The following is a 20039-nucleotide window of genomic DNA, read 5'->3' as shown; positions in this document are numbered from 1 at the left end:
CACGTACTTACTATAATAATAGATCTGGATGAGCAGGTCCATGCTTATTAAACCTAGTCACCCTACTTCCTCCTGCTTCATGGTAGACATGGTCAGGTCCATCCTTATTAAACCTAGTCACCCTACTTCCTCCTCCTTCACGGTAGACATGGTCAGGTCCATCCTTATTAAACCTAGTCACCCTACTTCCTCCTCCTTCACGGTAGACATGGTCAGGTCCATCCTTATTAAACCTAGTCACCTTACTTCCTCCTGTTTCATTGTAGACATGGTCAGGTCCATCCTTATTAAACCTAGTCACCCTACTTCCTCCTCCTTCACGGAAGACATGGTCAGGTCCATCCTTATTAAACCTAGTCACCTTACTTCCTCCTGTTTCATTGTAGACATGGTCAGGTCCATCCTTATTAAACCTAGTCACCCTACTTCCTCCTGCTTCATGGTAGACATGGTCAGGTCCATCCTTATTAAACCTAGTCACCCTACTTCCTCCTCCTTCACGGTAGACATGGTCAGGTCCATCCTTATTAAACCTAGTCACCTTACTTCCTCCTGTTTCATTGTAGACATGGTCAGGTCCATCCTTATTAAACCTAGTCACCCTACTTCCTCCTGCTTCATGGTAGACATGGTCAGGTCCATCCTTATTAAACCTAGTCACCCTACTTCCTCCTCATTCACGGTAGACATGGTCAGGTCCATCCTTATTAAACCTAGTCACCCTACTTCCTCCTGCTTCATGGTAGACATGGTCAGGTCCATCCTTATTAAACCTAGTCACCCTACTTCCTCCTCCTTCATGGTAGACATGGTCTTGAATATCGTTAGTGAGATTGTTTCTTAGTATGCTCTACATTTGAACAACAGACCTGAGATCTGGAGATGAAGGTAATTGACAGAACATTATTGGTAAAGGGGAAGGGCTAGTAGCCTGGGAAAGTTTTAGATACCAAACTGAGTATAAGGCTTTCATCTCATCCCAGTCGTTCAGCCAGTGCAGTTATGATGTGTGGTTTTCAACAGTATGCCCCAGTGCAGTTATGATATGTGGTTTTCAGCAGTATGCCTCTTGCCTATATCCAAAGCATGTCAAATTGCTATTCTCTCACTGTTCAGTGCTTACAGTAGTTCATCAATGTTACGAAATATTATCTATAGAATAGTCATCAAGATTTGATACAGATGTAGTCTTTTCATAGGTTCATAGTTTAGTACTAAGCTAACTGCCCTTGCGAGCCATTTTAATCTTAGCCAATTATCCCTTGTGAGACTCAAACCCTGCATCTTGTGTTTGTAAGGCAAACACCTTAACCATTAACCCACCTGCCCAACCCCATTTTCAATAACAGTGTTTATTTTAAAGGATCCCAAAATATTTTGATGTTTAGTATTAAAACAATGTGAGTGCAGGTGGCTGCAGTCATGTAGATGGAAATAGCAAGTCACAAAGGTTATGTAACACAATTAATGTGCCTTATCTCAAGCTTTGAGAAGATAATGATCTCTAAACCACTGAGATGTGCACCACTGAAAGCAAGATCTTTATTGAGGTATCTGTGATAACAGGAATATTAATATCATGAAGGCAGTAATTCAGTTTTCATAGTCTTTTGTTTTTGTGCAGTAATGTCAGTAAACATGAATGGCAGTGAAAATTTTTGTTTTGACATGTGTAAGCGTGAATCATTGTTAATACTGCTTGGAAATGGAAATATTTCTATATGTCTGCATTTCATAATATGCGGAACCCTTAGACTGAAGTGCATGTTTGTCTCGGTCAGGTACTATTACTGTCAAGTAAGAAGTAATACTTTAAAAGCATTAGTATCCTCCTGAGAAAATAATAGTATTGAACTTTAAACATGGTGAGAAAACAAAGGCTGTACATGGATTGATAGGAGAATTTTAGTTCCTTTATCTTTTTTCCTCCCAGGTACAAAAAAGGCTGAAGTTGTATAACAGCAGCTGTTTTGTTAAAGCACCAAAGCAGGATGTTTGCTGTTTACATTTTGAGCAGAGGTACTTCAGAAGGCTTCTGTGGATTTGTACTTTTACTCTATGACTTTAATAGCAGGTAGTAGTGTTCGACCTAAAACCCATTTTTGATAGATCCTAGTGATTTTGTGTGCATGACAAGGGCTGTTTCACTTGTTTTTTTAATACAGAGAAATATGCCAGTTTAAGATACAGTATACCTTCAGTGGTACAGTCTGTTGTTAGCTATGTGCTGTGGATAGTCAGCTGGTTTTATTATACTGTGAGTCCTGCAGGCAGCTGGAGTGTCATTGTAGTTAGTAGGCTTTAGGAGTAGGAGGTTATAGCAAATATTTTATTTTTATTTTCAGATGATTATTACATCCTGAACTACTTAGCCATATGAAATAAATGAAGAAATTCAAAAGAAAGTAGATTTTTTGATAGAGTAATGTTTAGTGCCATAAAAAATAAGACAGTACTATTTTACAACTTAAAGACTTGTTACAAAAACATAGTGTTACTAAGTCTCAAATGAGCAAACGAACAAGATTGTGTGCATACACTCGCACTCTCTTATGTACATGTATGTACACCAAAGCCGTAGATGAGGGTAAGATGGTTCACACAGCCTATCTTGACCTCGCCAAGGCTTTCAACACCATCCCCCATTCTGGAATTATAGCTAAACTCACTAAACTAGGTATAAATCCCTACGTCACAAGATGGGTTGCCAACTGCCTCACTGACAGAACCCACACTGTAAAAGTTGCAGACTCCAAATCTGACCTCAAAGAAGTGACAAGTGGACTACCACAGGGTTCCGTCCTGGGACCTCTCCTGTTTGGTATCTACTTCTCGGAAGTACAGGCTAACACAAAGGGCCTCTGGCTAATGAAATTTGCAGATGACTGCAAACTAGGAGCCATAGTCAAGTCCCTAAATGATGTGGACATCCTACAGAAGGGCCTCGCTGAGACAGATGCCTGGTGTCAGAGCCATGACCTCAAGTTCAATGCCAAAAAGTGCAGTGTCATCCCCTTTGGTAAAACCTCTGTACCCATGAACTACCACATAGGCAGCAATCTACTTATCACCGAATGTGTGATAAGATACCTTAGGACCCAAGTGGACAGTAGTCACTCCTTTTATAGTCACATTGCCACAGTATTCAGGAAGTCCTTCTACATGGCATACCTCATCATAAAAGGGTTCTCATCCAGGAAAAAAGAGGTCATTGTTCCCCTCTACTTGACACTCATTAGACCCATTATAGAGTACAATGCCCCTTTTGGAATGTACCTCACAAGACATCTGCAGCAGCTTCGCTAGGGACGGCTTGCACCTGTCACCCCTGGGCTTTCGAATACTGGCTAAGGCTCTTGCCACCCCCATAGTGCCTTTTTTAGGCAAGGCTCAAAAGACAAACCCACCTCCATAGACAACACAAAGAAAAAGAAACTAAGGGTAATGCTGCTCAATGTCAGAAGTCCAAACCTCAAGATGCACGCACTTGAGGCTCTCCTCAGTATGGAGAATATGTATATCTGTGCAGTAACAGAAACCAGGTTCAAGGCTCCCGAGAGCACCCCAGCACTACCAGGTTATACCTCATACCATGCTTTTCGGCCCCAAAACTTGGACCGAACCACAAAAGGAGGGGGAGTATCCATATTTATCAAAGATACCCACACCTCCAGGTTAGTGGCACTGCATGAAGCAGCGGAGACCATCCATGTGCAACTAACAGTGGACAAAACTGCCTTTCAGTTTGTAGCCTGCCACAGACCACCCTCCCAAACTCAGGAACCCCACTCAGCTTTCCTGAGAACACTGGAGAATATGAAGGTCTTTCCAAACACCATTATATTGGGTGACTTCAACTACCCAAACATAGACTGGGAGCACTACTCAAGCCCCAACACCCTCGTCCAACGGTTCCTGGAATTTATAAACTCAAATACTATGGAACAACTGGTCACCACTCCCACAAGAGGGGAAAACATATTGGACCTGATCATCACCAACATGGGGACTCTGTGTTCCATACCAGAGGTATACCCCTCATTGGTAAGATCTGACCATAAATTAATCTCACTGGACATCCATATCCCGTCCCCACCCCCAACCAAGGAAACCACGGTGAAGAACTTCTCAAAAGCAAACTTCACACTTCTGAAAACCGAGGTGGAATCCTTCAAAGCCCCCGGGCCAGTGGAAAATACGGCCCAAACTGCAGAATCCTTTACAAACGCTTTCTATGGACACCTACAGGAATGCATGGATCATGCTATCCCAAATAAAACCAAGACTCATTCCTCCAAAGGCAGGAGACCTGTCTGGTGGACCCCAGCCATAAATAAGCTATACAACAGAAGGAAGAAGCTACTATATGATAGAGCAAAATCCCAAAAAGGGAAGGCATCTCTGATCAGTACTAGCAAGAAACTACGATCCCTCATAAAATCATCTAAGACCAGCTTTGAAAGAAATATTGCACAAGATGCTAAAGATAATCACAAGGCCTTCTTTAGTTATGTCAGGAACCTGGGTGGCAACTCCCAGATATGCTCTGAGTTAGTTCAAAATGACAAAAAATACACTGAACCCACAGACATTGCCAACATCCTGGCAGACAGGTTCAGTGCAAACCCCCCCCCCTTCCCCCCCAAAGAGCAAATGTCTGTCCCAACAGAGTGTAGCCTCCCTGACATCACAGATGCACAGGTGAGAGCTGCCCTCTCCAAAGCAAAAAACACAGCATCAATGGGACCGGACGGTGTCCCGGGCTGCATCTTACACGAACTCCAAGAAGAACTGAACCCTCACATAAAGTCACTGTTCAATCTCAGCCTTACTACAGGATATGTACCCAAGGAATGGCGTACAGCAACAGTGGTCCCACTCCACAAAGGTGGTGCCACAACGGACCCCGGAAACTATCACCCTATAACCCTGACTAGCCTGGTCTGCAAAGCTATGGAGCATATCATCATGAAACTCATAAACAAAGACATTGGGAACCTCCAAACACTGGATTCTACCCAATTCAGCTTTGTTAAGGGCAGATCTTGCCTCTTGAACCTGGTCGACTTCTTTGAAACAGTCACCAAGGCCATAGAGAAAGGGAAGGTAGTCCACACAGCCTACCGGGACCTCGCAAAAGCCTTCAACACAATACCCCACTGGGGCATCATAAATAAGCTCACCAGCTTAAATATCAACCCCTATGTCACAAGATGAGTTGCAAACTGGCTCAGGGATAGAACCCACATGGTCAGAATTGCAGGTGCCATGTCAGTCTCTAAACCAGTTACAAGTGGCGTCCCACAAGGCTCAGTCCTGGGACCTCTCTTGTTCGGTATATATTTCTCTGAGGTACAGGCTAACATGGGAGAACTATGGCTGACCAAGTTCGCAGATGACTGCAAACTGGGTGCCATAATCGACTTGCTGACTGACACAAGCATCCTCCAAAAGGGTCTCACAGAGACTGATAACTGGTGCCAGAGCCATGGCCTAAAGCTAAATGTCAAAAAGTGCATAGTCATCCCCTTTGGGAAAAACAAAGTGCCCACAAATTATCACATAGGTGGTAATCCATTAAGTACGGAAGAAGTAATTAGGGATTTGGGGACCCAAGTAGATAGCAATCTGTCCTTTGACAATCACGTTGCCAAAGTGGTTAGAAAGACCTTCTATATAGCCCACCTTATCACGAAAGGGTTGATATCTAGATCAAGAGAGGTCATTGTGCCCCTCTACTCATCAGGCCCATAATTGAATACAATACCCCATTTGGGATGTACCTTACCCGACACCTGCAGCAACTGGAAAGACCCCAAAAGTACCTCACCAAGAGGATCAAGGGACTCAAACAGATGCCCTACGCAGTTAGGCTAAAGAAACTCCAGCTCTACTCAGTTGCTTACCGCCTACTCTGTGCCTGACGTATAAAGCCATGTCCAACCCAGAATTAATGGACATGCTCCACCTCAGGAAATCCAAATCCCTTAGAGCTACACGCTCCAGGGACTTAAACCTCAGCACAGAAATAAATAGGACATGCTGGAGGGACAGATTCATATCCCAGAGGCTCCCCTCACTCTGGAACAAAATCCCAGTCCATGTTAGGCAGAGTCCCTCAATGACCCTCTTCAAGAGAAATCTTGACGAGTGGATGGGAGATCGTAGGTTTACCCCTGTGATCTCTTCTGTGTCCCTACTAGACAGAGGCACAGTAAACTAACCTCAAAAGGGCTATCTTCTGTGACCTACTATACAGAGGCACAGTCAACTAATCTAAAAGTGTGGCGAAAGCCAAGCACACTCTGGCTAGGCTTATAAATGCCCTAGGGCAGATAGCCTGGTATCAACCTATGAACCTATGGAAAGGCCACAGAAGTACCTAACAAATAGGATTACTGGCCTCAAACAAATGCCCTACACTGACTGCCTCAAAAAACTCCAGCTTTACCCCGTGGCATATTGCCTACTCCGAAGTGATCTCTGCCTAACATATAAAGCTATATCAAACCCAGAGCTGTTGGACATGCTACACCTAAAGAAATCCCAATCCCTTCGAGCTACATGCTCTAAGGACCTAAACCTTGTCACCACAATAAATAGGACATGCTGGAGGGATAGATACCTGTCCCAGAGACTTCCCATACTCTGGAACAGACTACCCATCTATGTCAAGTAAAGTTCTTCATTAGAACTCTTCAAGAAAAATCTTGATGAGTGGATGGGAAATAGGAAATACACCCCGGGGATCACTTCTGTGTCTCTGCTCGACAGTGGCACAGGAAAATAACTTTCCTGGGTAGCGTAAGCCAGTGAACCTTGTTGGCTAGGCTTACGTAGGCCCTTGGGTCGATAGCCTAGTACCTACCTATGAACCTATAGATATATATATATATATATATATATATATATATATATATATGTGTGTGTGTGTGTGTGTGTATGTAGAAATATATATATATATATATATATATATATATATATATATGTATAGACCATATATATACACATACACACATCCATACATATATATATATATATATATATATATATATATATATATATATATATACACACACATATATATATATATATATATATATATATATATATATATATATATATATAGAGAGAGAGAGAGACACATTCACACAGACACAAACACAGTTCTAGATTAGTATGACCTCAAATTAAGAAGAATTAAGTTTGAGGAGGTCTACTGTCATCTGCTCTTCCAGTTAATCTCTTATGGTAAGATTGGGAGTCAGTACACACCTATTCTAATACTGTGTCTGTAAGACCTGTAAAAATATGGTTTGATATTTCTGACATTAGAAGATTGGTTCTGTCAGAAGCTTGATTAGTTAATATTTCAGTATTTCTGCGTAGTTCTTCAGTTCATTTCTTGTTCAGTTAAATTTCTTGTCTAGAGTGCCTTCTTTGCAGAATCTGCATATTCTGCCCCCACCCCCTAAATCTGTGCGGACTTTGCTGTGTGCTGTGGTTTTCGTCTGCACCCCAGCGCCATACTGTAGATGAATTGATGATTTTTCAAGTTCCGTGCAGGTGCATGCATGCATTTGTTCGTGTGTGTATGTGTGTTCTGGAATGATTTGGTAGCCAGTGTAGGATTAGCTTCTCTGCCCTGTACACTGAGTGCCAGGATGTGCTTTAGATTCCTTATAAACCCTGAATTGGGTAAAATGTATTATTGGAGAATTTGAGCAGAGGTACTTCCAACTTTGACTATGACTTTACAAGCAGGTAGTAGTGTTTGACCTTAAAACACATGTTTTCATAGCTCTTAGTGATCTTGTGTGCATGAGTAGGGCTGTTATATTTGTGTGGGTTTTAATATTAACAAGTTTGACATGTCCGTACCAATCCAGTGAGTAATTTTAATGGCATTGTACATGAGACTACTGAGGTGCCTAATTAAATATTGGCATTCTTCTTTCAACTGTTCCCATTAGGGGTCGCCACAGCGGATCATCTGTTTCCATTTCTTCCTGTCCTCTGCATCTTGCTGTGTGACACCACCCACCCACATGTCCTCTCTCACTGCATCCATAAACCTTATCTTAGGCCTTCCTCTTTTCCTCTTATTTGGCAGCTCCATCCTTGGCATCCTTTTCCCAATATACCCAGCGTCCCTTGTCAGCACATGTCCAAACCAATGCAATCTCACCTCTCTGGCTTTGTCTTCAAACCGTCCAACCTGAGCTGACCCTCTAATATACTGATTCCTAATCCTGTCCATCTTCATCACACCCAATGCAAATCTTAACATCTGCCACCTCCATCTCTGACTCCTGTCTTTTTGTCAATGCCACCGTCTCACTACCCTCTTGTAGACCTTCCCTTTCACTCTTACTGGATACCCATCTGTCACAAATCACTCCTGACACTCTTTTCCACCCACTCCACCCTGCCTGTATTCTCTTCTTCACCTCTCTTCCACCCTTACCATTACTCTGAACAGTTGATCCCAAGTCTTTAAACTCATCCACCTTCACCAACTCTTTTCCCTGCATCCTCACCATTCCTCTGTCATCCCTGTTATTCACACACACACATTCTGTCTTAGTCATGCTGACCTTTATTCCTCTCCTCTCTAGAGCATATCTCCACCTCTCCAGGATCTCCTCAACCTGTTCCCTAGTCTCACTACAGATCACAATGTCATCTGTAAATATCATAGTCCACGAGGACTCCTGTCTGATCTCATCTGTCAACCCAACCATCACCATTGTAAATAAGAAAGAGCTCAGAGTTTATCCTTGATGTAATCCCACCTCCACCTTGAACTCATCCATCACTCCTACCGCAGACCTCACCACTGTCACACTACCCTCGTACATATCCTGTACTACTCTTACACACTTCTCTGCCACTCTCGACTTCCTCATACAGTACCACAACTCCTCTCTAGGCACCCTGTCATATTATTTTTCCAAGTCCACAAAGACACAGTACAACTCCTTCTGACCTCTATACTTCTCCATTATACCTCTCGGAGCAAACATCACATCTGTAGTGCTCTTTCCCAGAGTGAAACCATACTGCTGCTCACTAATTATCACCTCCCTTCTTAACCTAGCTTACACTGTTCTTTCCCATCACTTCATTCTGTGACTGATCAGTTTTATCTCTCTCTAGTTACTACAGCTCTGCACATCACTGTTATTCTTAAAAATTGGTACAAATACACTTCTTCTCCATTCCTCAGGCATCATCTCACTTTCCAAGATTTCATTAAACAAGCTGGTTAAAAACTCCACTGACATCTCTCCTAAACACCTCCATGCTTCCACAGGTATGTCATCTGGACCAACAGCCTTTCCATTCTTCATTCTCTTCATAGCTGTCCTTACTTCCTCCTTGCTAGTCCATTGCAGTTCCTGATTCACTATCCCCACATAATCCAACCTTCTGTCTCTCATTCTCATCATTCATCAACTCCTCAAAGTAGTCTTTCCATCTGCTCAACACACTCTCCTCACTTGTAAGTATGTTTCCCTCATTATCCTTTATCACTCTTACCTGCTGCACGTCTTTCCCAGCTCAGTTCCTCTGTCTTGCCAACCGGTACAGGTCCTTTGCTCCTTCCTTAGTGTCCAACCTTCAATACAACTCTCCATACGCCTTATCCTTAGCCTTTGCCACCTCTCCCTTTGCCATATGCCTCATCTCCTTATTCTCCTGTCTGTCTTCTTCAACTTTGATAGTCCCACTTCTTCTTCACCAACCTCTTTCTCCGTATACTCTCCTGTATGTCCTTGTTTCACCACCAGGTCTCCTTGTCCTCCTTCCTCTATCCAGGTGTCACACTTAGCACCTTTCTAGCTGTCTGCCTTACCAGCTCTGCTGTAGTTACCCAGCTCTTCGGTAACTCTTCACTACCACCCAGTGTCTGTCTTAACTCTTCATTGAACTCCACCTCACAGTCTTTCTTTTTCAGCTTCAACCATTTGATCCTTGGCACTGCCCTCACTCTCCTCCTCCTCTTCTTGATCACTAACGTCATCCTACAGACCCATCCTATGCTGCCCAAGTACGCTTCCCCTGTCACCACTTTACAGTCTCCAATCTCCTTTAGACTGGTCCTGCTGCATATAGGATATAATCCACCTGTGTTTATCTTACTCCAGTCTGTGATCCTCCCTCTTCTTAAAGTGCATATTCACCACGGCCATGTCCATCCTTTTCACAAAATCCACTACCATCTGACCTTCTGCATTCCTTTGCTTAACACCATACCTACCCATCACGTCCTCATTCCCTCTGTTCCCTTCACCAGCATGCCCATTGAAATCTGCTCCAATCACCAGTCTCTCACCCTTGGGTGCAGTCATCACCACTTTGTCTAACTCGGTCCAAAATTGTTCTTTCTCATCCATCACACACTCAACTTGTGGAGCATATGAAGTAACAACATTCATTATCACACCATCAGTTTCCACCTTCGTAAACATCACTCTGTCTGACCCTTTTTTTCACCTCCGAAACACTCTTGGCATACTGTTCCTTCAGGATAACCCCTACCACATTTCTCCTCCCATCCACACCATGATAGAACAATTTAACCTCCGATACACCTGGCCTTACTCCCCTTCCATCTGGTCTCTTGCACACACAATATATCAACCTTCCTTCTCTCCATCATATCAGCTAGTTCCCTCCCTTTACCAGTCATAATGCCAACATTCAAAGTTCCTGCCCTCACTTCCACACTCCTAACTTTCCTCCTCTACTCCTGCCTCTGGGCATGCCTTCCTCTTCTTCTCCTTAAGCCAACAGTAGCCCAATTTCCACTAACACCCTGTTGGCTAACAGTACTGGTGGTGGTCATTGTTAAACCAGGCCTTGACTAATATGGTGTGGAAATCTGTATTGTTGTCTGCATATGTCATTTGGCAAGTTTTACAATGGATGCCCTTCCTGATGTAACCTTCCCCATTTACCCGGGCTTAGGACTGGCACGAAGAAATGCACTGGCTTGTCCATCTCCAGTGGCTGGGTTGCCTTATTAAATATTGGTATTAAGTAATAAATGCATAATCTCCTTTCTTGTGTCAAGATACTGCTGTTCTTATGATATGAATCTTTGCCATAGCCTGTTTTGATTTCTTTGTGGCACTTGTAGCTGCTGGACCATGTTAATTTGAGTTGAAGATCTTTTGTAGCTGGCACTACTTATAAGAGAGTACTTTTCAGAGAGCGCCTAACTTAGTTGCCTAAGCAGTATTTGAACCCATTGTGTACTTCTGTATATAGAAAGCAGACTCCATCACTGACCCTCTTCAAGCACAACCTTGATGAGTGGATGGGAAACCACAGATTTGTCCCAGGGGTTCCACCTGTGGCCCTTATTGACAGGGGCAACAAGAGCTGACTGAGGTTTCATTTTGGGGATGAACTCTTGGCTAGACTTGTAAGGCATAGTAACCTCTACACACCTGATTTTTGTTGGAGTCTCTTACAGCAGAATTACACTTGAGTGCCACTCGTGAGGTCAGTCCAGTACTGCATTTTTTTATCTGGTTTTGCAATAATGGCTAATGCTTATGTGTGTATGTATATAAAGGTAGCACCATCTCATGTCTTATAGGTTCATGGGTAGGTACTAGGCTATTGGCCCAAGGGCCTAAGTAAGCCTAGCCAACAAGGTTCCCTGGCTTACACCACCCAAGAAAGTTATTTTCCTGTGCCACTGTCGAGCAGAGACACAGAAGTGATCCCCGGGGTGTATTTCCTATTTCCCATCCACTCATCAAGATTTTTCTTGAAGAGTGCTAATGAAGAACTTTGCTTGACATAGATGGGTAGCCTGTTCCAGAGTATGGGAAGTCTCTGGGATAGGAATCTATCCCTCCAGCATGTCCTGTTTATTGTGGTGACAAGGTTTAGGTCCCTAGAGCGTGTAGCTCGGAAGGATTGGGATTTCTTTAGGTGTAGCATGTCCAACAGCTCTGGGTTTGACATAGCTGTATATGTTAGGCAGAGATCATCTCTGAGTAGGCGATATGCTACGGAGAAAAGCTGGAGTTTTTTGAGGCAGTCAGTGTAGGGCATTTGTTTGAGTCCAGTAATCCTCTTTGTGAGGTACTTCTGTGGCCTTTCCAGCTGCTGCAGATGTCTTGTGAGGTACATTCCAAAAGGGGCATTGTACTCTATAGTGGGTCTAATGAGTGACAAGTAGAGGGGAACAATGACCTCTTTTTTCCTGGATGAGAATCCTTTTATGATGAGGTGTGCCATGTAGAAGGACTTCCTGACTACTGTGGCGATGTGACTATCAAAGGAGAGACTACTGTCCACCTGGGTCCCAAGGTCTCTTATCACGCATTCGGTGTTAAGTAGATTGCTGCCTATGTGGTAGTTCATGGGTACAGAGTTTTTACCAAAAGGGATAACACTGCACTTTTTGGCATTGAGCTTGAGACCATGGCTCTGACACCAGGCATCTGTCTCAGAGAGGCCCTTCTGTAGGATGTTCACATCATTTGGGGACTTGACTATGGCTCCTAGTTTGCAGTCATCTGCAAACTTCGTTAGCCAGAGGCCTTCTGTGTTAGCCTGTACTTCAGAGAAGTAGATGCCAAACAGGAGTGGTCCCAGGACGGAACCCTGTGGTACTCCACTTGTCACTGGTTTGAGGTCAGATTTGGAGTCTGCAACTTTTACAGTGTGGGTTCTGTCAGTGAGCCAGTTGGCAACCCATCTTGTGACGTAGGGATTTATGCCCAGTTTAGCTATAATTCCAGAATGGGGGATGGTGGCGAAAGCCTTGGCGAGGTCAAGATAAGGCTGTGTGAACCACCTTACCCTCATCTACGGCTTTGGTGACTGCCTCAAAGAAGTCGATCAGGTTCAGGAGGCATGATCTGCCTTTCACAAACCTGAACTGGGTGGGATCCAGAGTTTGGAGGTTACCAATGTCTTTGTTTATGAGTTCCATGATGATACGTTCCATGGCTTTGCAGACCAGGCTCGTCAGGCTAATAGGTCTATAGTTCCTGGGATCAGTGGTGGCTCCCCCTTTGTGGAGTGGGATAACTGTTGCTGTGTGTCATTCAGTGGGCACAAAGCCTGATGTGAGGCTATTATTGAACATGGTGCTTAAGTGGGGAGCTAGTTCATTCTGAAGTTTGTGTAAAACACAGCCTGGGATGTTGTCCGGTCCCATGGATGCTGTGTTTTTGGCTTTAGAGAGTGCAGCTTTCACCTGCATAGTTGTGATTACAGGGACTCTGCATTCTTCCTGTATAGATATGGGCCCTTTAGGGGGTGAGGGTGGGGGTAAAGTTAGCACTGAACCAATCTGCCAGGATGTTATCAATATCAGTCGGTTCTGTAATTTTCGTGCCTTTGTGCTGTAACTCAGAGAAGATCTGGGTGTTGCCATTGAGATTCTTGACATAGCTATAGAATGCTTTGTGGTTGTCCTTGGAATTAGTGGTGATTTTATTTTCGTAGCTAGCTATGGAGGATCTTATAAGGGATCTCAACTTCTTACTGAGGCTGACCAGGGAGCTCCTCCACTCATGGGATTTTACTCTCTTTTGCAACAGTTTCTTCCTTCTGTTGTACAGTTTGTTTATGGCAGGGGACCACAAGATTGGTTTCCTTTTTTTGGAGGATAGGGTCTTGGCTCTGTTTGGGATAGCACGATCCATGCACTCATGTAAGTGTTTATAGAGTGCATTTGTGTAGGATTCAGCAGTTGTAACTGTATTGTCCATCTGCATGGGTGTCATGAAGTTCACTACTTCTGTCTTAAGAAACATAAAGTTGGCTTTGGAGAAATTTTTTACTGTGGTTTCCTTAATGGGGGGTGGGGGTGGGATGTGGATATCAAGGGTGATTAGCTTATGGTCAGATCGGACCAATGAGGAGTTGACTTCAGGTGTGGAACACCGGTCACTCATGTTGGTAATGACTAGGTCTAGGATATTGTTGCCCCTGGTGGGGGTGTGGATAAGTTGATCTAGGGCATTGGAGTTTATGAATTCCAGAAAGCGTTGCGCTAAGGAGTTGGTACATGAGTAGTTTTCCCAGTTAATGGTGGGGTAGTTGAAATCGCCCATTATTAGGGTGTTTGGTTGAACCCTAATATTTTTCGGTACATCAAGAAAAGAGGAGTGGGAATCCTGGGGCATGGTGGGGATCTGTAGCAAGCTACAATTTGGATTGCAGTTTTGCCAAGAGTTAGTTGCACTTGGATAACCTCAGATGCATTATGCTGAGCAACTAGCCTGGAGGTGTGGATATCCTTAATGAATATGGACACACCCCCACCTTTGGTGTTTCGGTCCAAGTTACATGGCCGAAAAGTGTGGTATGAGTTATAGCCTGGTAGTGCAGGGGTGCTGTCTGGAGCCTTGAACCAGGTCTCGGTCACTGCACAGATATCGATGTTCTCCATTTTAAGGAGTGCCTCGAGTGAGTGCATTTTGAAATTTAGACTTCTAACATTGAGTAGCATTACCCTCAGTTTTTGCTTGCCTGTTCCTGTTATGGTGGTGAATTTGTTACTTGAACCCTGCCTAAAAAAGGCACTATAGGGGCAGCAAGAGCCTTAGCCAGTATCCGGAATCCCAGGGTAATTTCTTATTGGCATGGCCTGCCTTAGGTATAGGACAACTAGGCGACCTCCTAGGGTGCTGCTGTTGCTGCTCTGATAGGGGTGCTTTTGTAGTATTTATTATTATTATTATTATTATTATTGTTGTTATTAATTTGTCATAATAAAGAAAGAAAACATTTCTTTAATATAGAAAATAAATACCAAAAAAGCACCTCTGCCAGAGCAGTGAGAATGGTGCCCAAGTAAGGCAATCCTGTAGATGTTTCCATTCCATTTGTTGCCCTCCTGATTGTCCTGCCCACAGTCTGTCTAGATAATGAATCGGGTAGGTCATAAGCAAGGCAAAACAAGAATCCAACCAATTCAAAATTCAGTCTAACAGAAAGAGAAAGGCTGTGATGGTGTGAGGTGTATGTGTGTGTGAAGCTCAAAGTTTCAACCTTTGAATGGTTTAAATGGAGATCGTTGTGCAGGACAGAACAGGAAATTTACTGTTCTCTTTGCTGTAGTGTGATCTTGGAGTTGGTATATTTAATTAGCAGGGGGTGTGGGGGGTGCAGTGGGGCTTGCCCCCCCCCCCCTGCATAAACATAAAAGAAATAGTTTTTTATTGAAAAAAGTAACAGGAAAGTGGTGTCCGCTGGTAGCACATTCCACATAAAAATGTATACTCCGAAACCAACCAAGTATATAAAAAAGTATTTAATAAAAGCAGCCACAAAGAACACTCTGGAAGCACTTTCACCAACACAATATTGGCTTCATCAGACCGTTAATACAAGACATAAAACATATCCTCCCCTTAAATACTCCATCAATGCATCAAGTACATTTTAAATAAACCAGTCAGATACCCCACAGACAATACATCATACCCCATCATTAACACATAACAGATGTCAAAACTCTAATAAACCAAAAGCTAACTCAAAAGTGTATAAGACTTAAAGGGGAACTTTATAAACTATTAATTATATTAAATACAATTACAAAGCATAAACCAAGTGGTTATATATCTCATTTTCATACACCTCTCGTATCCAGGACTGGTTTAATAGAGACCATGGTGTTAAGGCCATAACCCTTACTTGCTTTTAATCTTAAAATCCACCTCAATTCTGCCTCCGAGGTTTTATTCACAATGTTACCCATTCTCATACCCTCCATCAATACCTCCAAAACTCTATATTTAAAACTGTGTATCCGCTCACTGCTTGCAACATACTTCGCCAAAGCATTCATCATATTCCCTACCCTCATGTTGTATGTATGTTCCCTAATTCGTTCTCTCAGGGATCGATCAGTTTTTCCAATTTAGAGTCTCATACAACAATCACACCTGGCCATATACACTATGTGCCTAGTCCCACAATCTGCCTTTGCTCTGATCTTAAAAAGTCGACCTGTCTCAGGATGTACAAAGTCCACCTCCTCATCAGTCATCACACAAGAGTTACACGAACCACATGGATGAGTCCCATACACAGCCTCATGCTCCTTCACCACCCTATCAGGATAGCACAACATATTCTTCAGTGTCTTACAATTTCTAAAAGTAAACCTAGGCAGCCCACCCACTACACGACCTATCTTATCGTCCGTCATCAATACTGACTAGTTCTTCCAAAAAACTCCCTGAATGACACGGGTATCACTAGTATAGGAGATGGGTATCCCAACCACCTCATTAACATTACCCCCACTTCCTCTTCCATATTAAGTCCTAACCTGATTATGACCATGCGGCAGGTAATGGGGTTTAGCCCTCCCTTCCCTCATATAGTCAACATCCGTCAAAATCGGATCAACCTCATTGATTTTATAACCTCTCTGTAACAAGGAGGATCTAAAATCACTCATACTTACTCTATATCCATCATTCATGTTATGCAGACGGGACACCCTCATGCCCTGGCCCCTAACCACATTATTAAACGTCCTCTGAGGGTGCATACTCCTCCTGTGTAGGACAGAGTTCTTGTAGCATTCCTTCCTAAACAAACTAGTGTTCAGGTTCCCATTAGGCCCCTTCTCAACATGTACATCCAGAAAATCTAGACCAACCTCAGAACACTGAAATGTAAACCGTAAAAAATTGCTAGTATCATGCAACGCTATAACAAACCACTCAAGGCTCATACGGTTACCCTCCCACAGCAGGTAAATATCATCAACAAAGCGCCGATAGAACAGGACATGCTGTGAAAACATCTCCATGGTAAAGACCTGCTCCATTTCCCACTGTGCCATAATGGCATTAGCATAACTGTTAGTACAGCAGGTCCCCAATGCTTCTGTCTATAATACCGATCATCAAGCACAAAAATATTGTACTCCAAAATCAAATACATAAAATTGCAAATTAGAGCTATCAATCTATCTTTATATGCCTCTGCTTGAGACAAATACCTACGTAGGTATTCAATCCATTGTCTATTAGGGATAGCTGTAAATAAAGATGTTACATCTAGTGTAACAAGTAGATAATCTCTAGATCTATCCCAGCTCTCCATAAAATAAGATAGATCTTCCAAAAAATGTTTGGTATCCTTCAAAATTATTACAGATTTATCCAAAACAGGTCTTAACCTTTCTCTCTACAAACACACAGTTTTATAGTGTATTATAGTTTTTTATTGATGTTTCGAACTTTCAAAACTTTGATGTTATGGTCTCGACCATCTGAAGTTTGAACTTTCAAAAATAGATGTGTGTGTGTATATATATATATATATATATATATATATATATGTATATATATATATATATATATATATATATATATATATATATAAATATAAATATATATATATATATATATATAGAGAGAGAGAGAGATGGATCTACTTTCATTCACTGAAAACAGATTTCACTGAATTTCAGTTGACCCACATCAAATGGCTGAAAGCTCAAATCACTGAAAACTCATTTCACTGAATCACATTTCACTGAATGTAAGTACTGTTGGGCAAAAACATATATGCCCTTTTCCCCACTGTAGTGCGATCCTGGAGTTAGTATATATGGTTGGAGGCACACCCCCCCCACATTGATGGAGGCATAGCCCCCACCTAGTTTGCTTTTATATTTATGAATCTCATTTCACTGAAAGCTAACGATTTGAAATCAAAAGTAGGCGGGGGCCTACACCCCCCCACACCCCCGAATGTGAGGGGACTATGCCCCCCCAACTATATATACTAACTCCAGGATCGCACTACAGTGGGGAAAAGGGCATATATGTTTAATTTGCCCAACAGTACTTACATTCAGTGAAATGTGATTCGGTGAAATGAGTTTTCAATGATTTGAGCTTTCAGCGATTTGGTGTGAGTGATTTGAAATTCAGTGAAATGTGTTTTCAGTGAATGAAAGTAGACCCGTGTGTGTGTGTGTGTGTGTGTGTGTGTGTGTGTGTGTGTGTGTGTGTGTATATATATATATATATATATATATATATATATATATATATATATATATATATATATATATATATACATATATATGTGTGTGTATATATATATATATATATATATATATATATATACATATATATATATGTATATGTGTGTATGTATACATATATATATATATATATATATATATATGTATATGTGTATGTATATATATATATATATATATATATATATATATATATATATGTATATGTGTATGTATATATATATATATATATATATATGTATATATATATATATTGTTACTGGCAGATATACAGATCTTTTTGATGTCTGTGAGTTGGCTAGGCCTCAGCTGCCGCTAATTTTGCCGAATGTGCCTGCTTTTATCTATTATACTTTTCCTGTGACTCTTGTCTTTCAGATAACTCAACTGTCCAGAATTTTGCAGACTGTCAAGAGTTGTGTCTCCTAATTTTTGATCTGTTTTATGTAAAACATACGGGACTTGGGCAAATAATTGAGAACTAAACTCTATTAATGTTGTTCTTCTTTTGGCTTTTCCCGATTAGGGGTCGCCACAGGGGAACTCCAGTCCACTAATGATTGGCAGTAGATTTTTTTACGGGTGCCAAGGTGCCAGCCCAACCTTCAACGAAAGCATGCCCATTCTACGCATGTGTTTTGAACACCACTCGACCACGGGGAGGGCATCCAGACTCCACACAGAAGGCGCTCCTGCCGAGAATCGAACTGGAGAACCCCTTGCTGTGAGGCAACAACGCTACCACTGCACCACCGCGGCTTATAGAACTAAACTCTATTAATAATGACAGAAATTTGAGTTTCAGACTTCATGTTCTTCAGAAATGCCTGCTAATACAATAACTGCTATACTAGCAACTTTCTCAGTTTATAAGAACAATATTTAAATTCTGTGCCTGATTTTGCATCTCTTTCCGACACACACATTATTTTTCTTTGTCTAAATTCCTTGTGCAAAGAGGTATACCTCTCTCTTTTTTTTTTTTATCCTGGTAAACCACTGAAGGTTACCGTCTGTCAAAAATGCCAGACGTTGAAGATGTGTGCTTCTCCTCAGAAAATGTTTTTTGATGGAAAACATGTTCTTCATAAAAAAATGATGGCCTGACTGTGGAGTAATATGACTAATGGTTGCTTTTTGTTTGCTATTCTGACTTTGCATTATTCCTGTAATTTGTGTAAGGGAACTTGAAATACTTTAATGCGTGGGTACTATTTCTGTGGAACAAAGCTGAAATACAATCTTTCTTTCATGTTTAACTGTAACTTTTGGGTGGGGATGGGAGCTGTCTGTAGAAAGTAACAGACCCTCTTGTTGTTATCTTAGAGTCACTATTTGGCTTTCCAAGAGTGCTGTGCATTTGCAAGATTATTGTAATTTATGTGAAGCAACTTGGAATACTGTTGTGGCAACTATTCCCATGGAAAAAAGCTGAAATAGAGTACACGTCTGTCATTTTTAGCTATAATTGTTGGGGGGGGGGTTCTTTTAGAAAGTAACTGATACTCTTGATTTCTCAGTTTAAATAGTAAGCAACTAGTTTTGCAGCATTAGTGTGCATTTGCTGGATTACTGTGATTTATGTGGAGCAATACTGAATACTTTAATGTGTGACTACTGTTTCCATGGAATAAAATGGAAAACAAGGCATAGCTTACTTTAAACACCATACACCATTTTTTCACACGTTTGGGAGTGGCTCTGAATGACTGGCGTCAAGAGAAGAATGCCCATATGTGGCAAGGGGACTGCTGCTCCCCCAGCATCCCAGCCATATGTACAAAATTGACTAATAGTCTTTTAGGAACCTTGCAGTCCTGTGAAAGGGAGTGCAGGAGGGGACAGCAATGGAAGTTCTACACCTGTCTTTACGGAAAAGTAATGGAAGGCATGAATGATTAGCTAGCAGAGACAGGGTTTGCCAGTGTGTATACTATGTGGTGTTTAAAGTAAATTTTGCCAAATGCAATACATGGCTGTCATTTTC

The 20039-nt window shown here is 42.0% G+C and overlaps 1 protein-coding gene across 1 annotated transcript in view; it reads left to right on the top strand.

The window, feature by feature from the left end:
* The window catches only part of SLC10A7 (solute carrier family 10 member 7), a gene marked incomplete in the record, with an annotated part of 2703821 nt that overhangs the window by 302980 nt on the left and 2380802 nt on the right, over positions 1 to 20039 (top strand).

Source organism: Protopterus annectens, chromosome 2.part1, assembly GCF_019279795.1.
Source record: "Protopterus annectens isolate FY-2018-M chromosome 2.part1, PAN1.0, whole genome shotgun sequence".
NCBI classification, from domain to species: Eukaryota; Metazoa; Chordata; order Ceratodontiformes; family Protopteridae; genus Protopterus; species Protopterus annectens.
The sequence above is the reverse complement of the archived record's forward strand: the minus strand, read 5'-3'. Positions and strand labels throughout refer to the sequence as shown.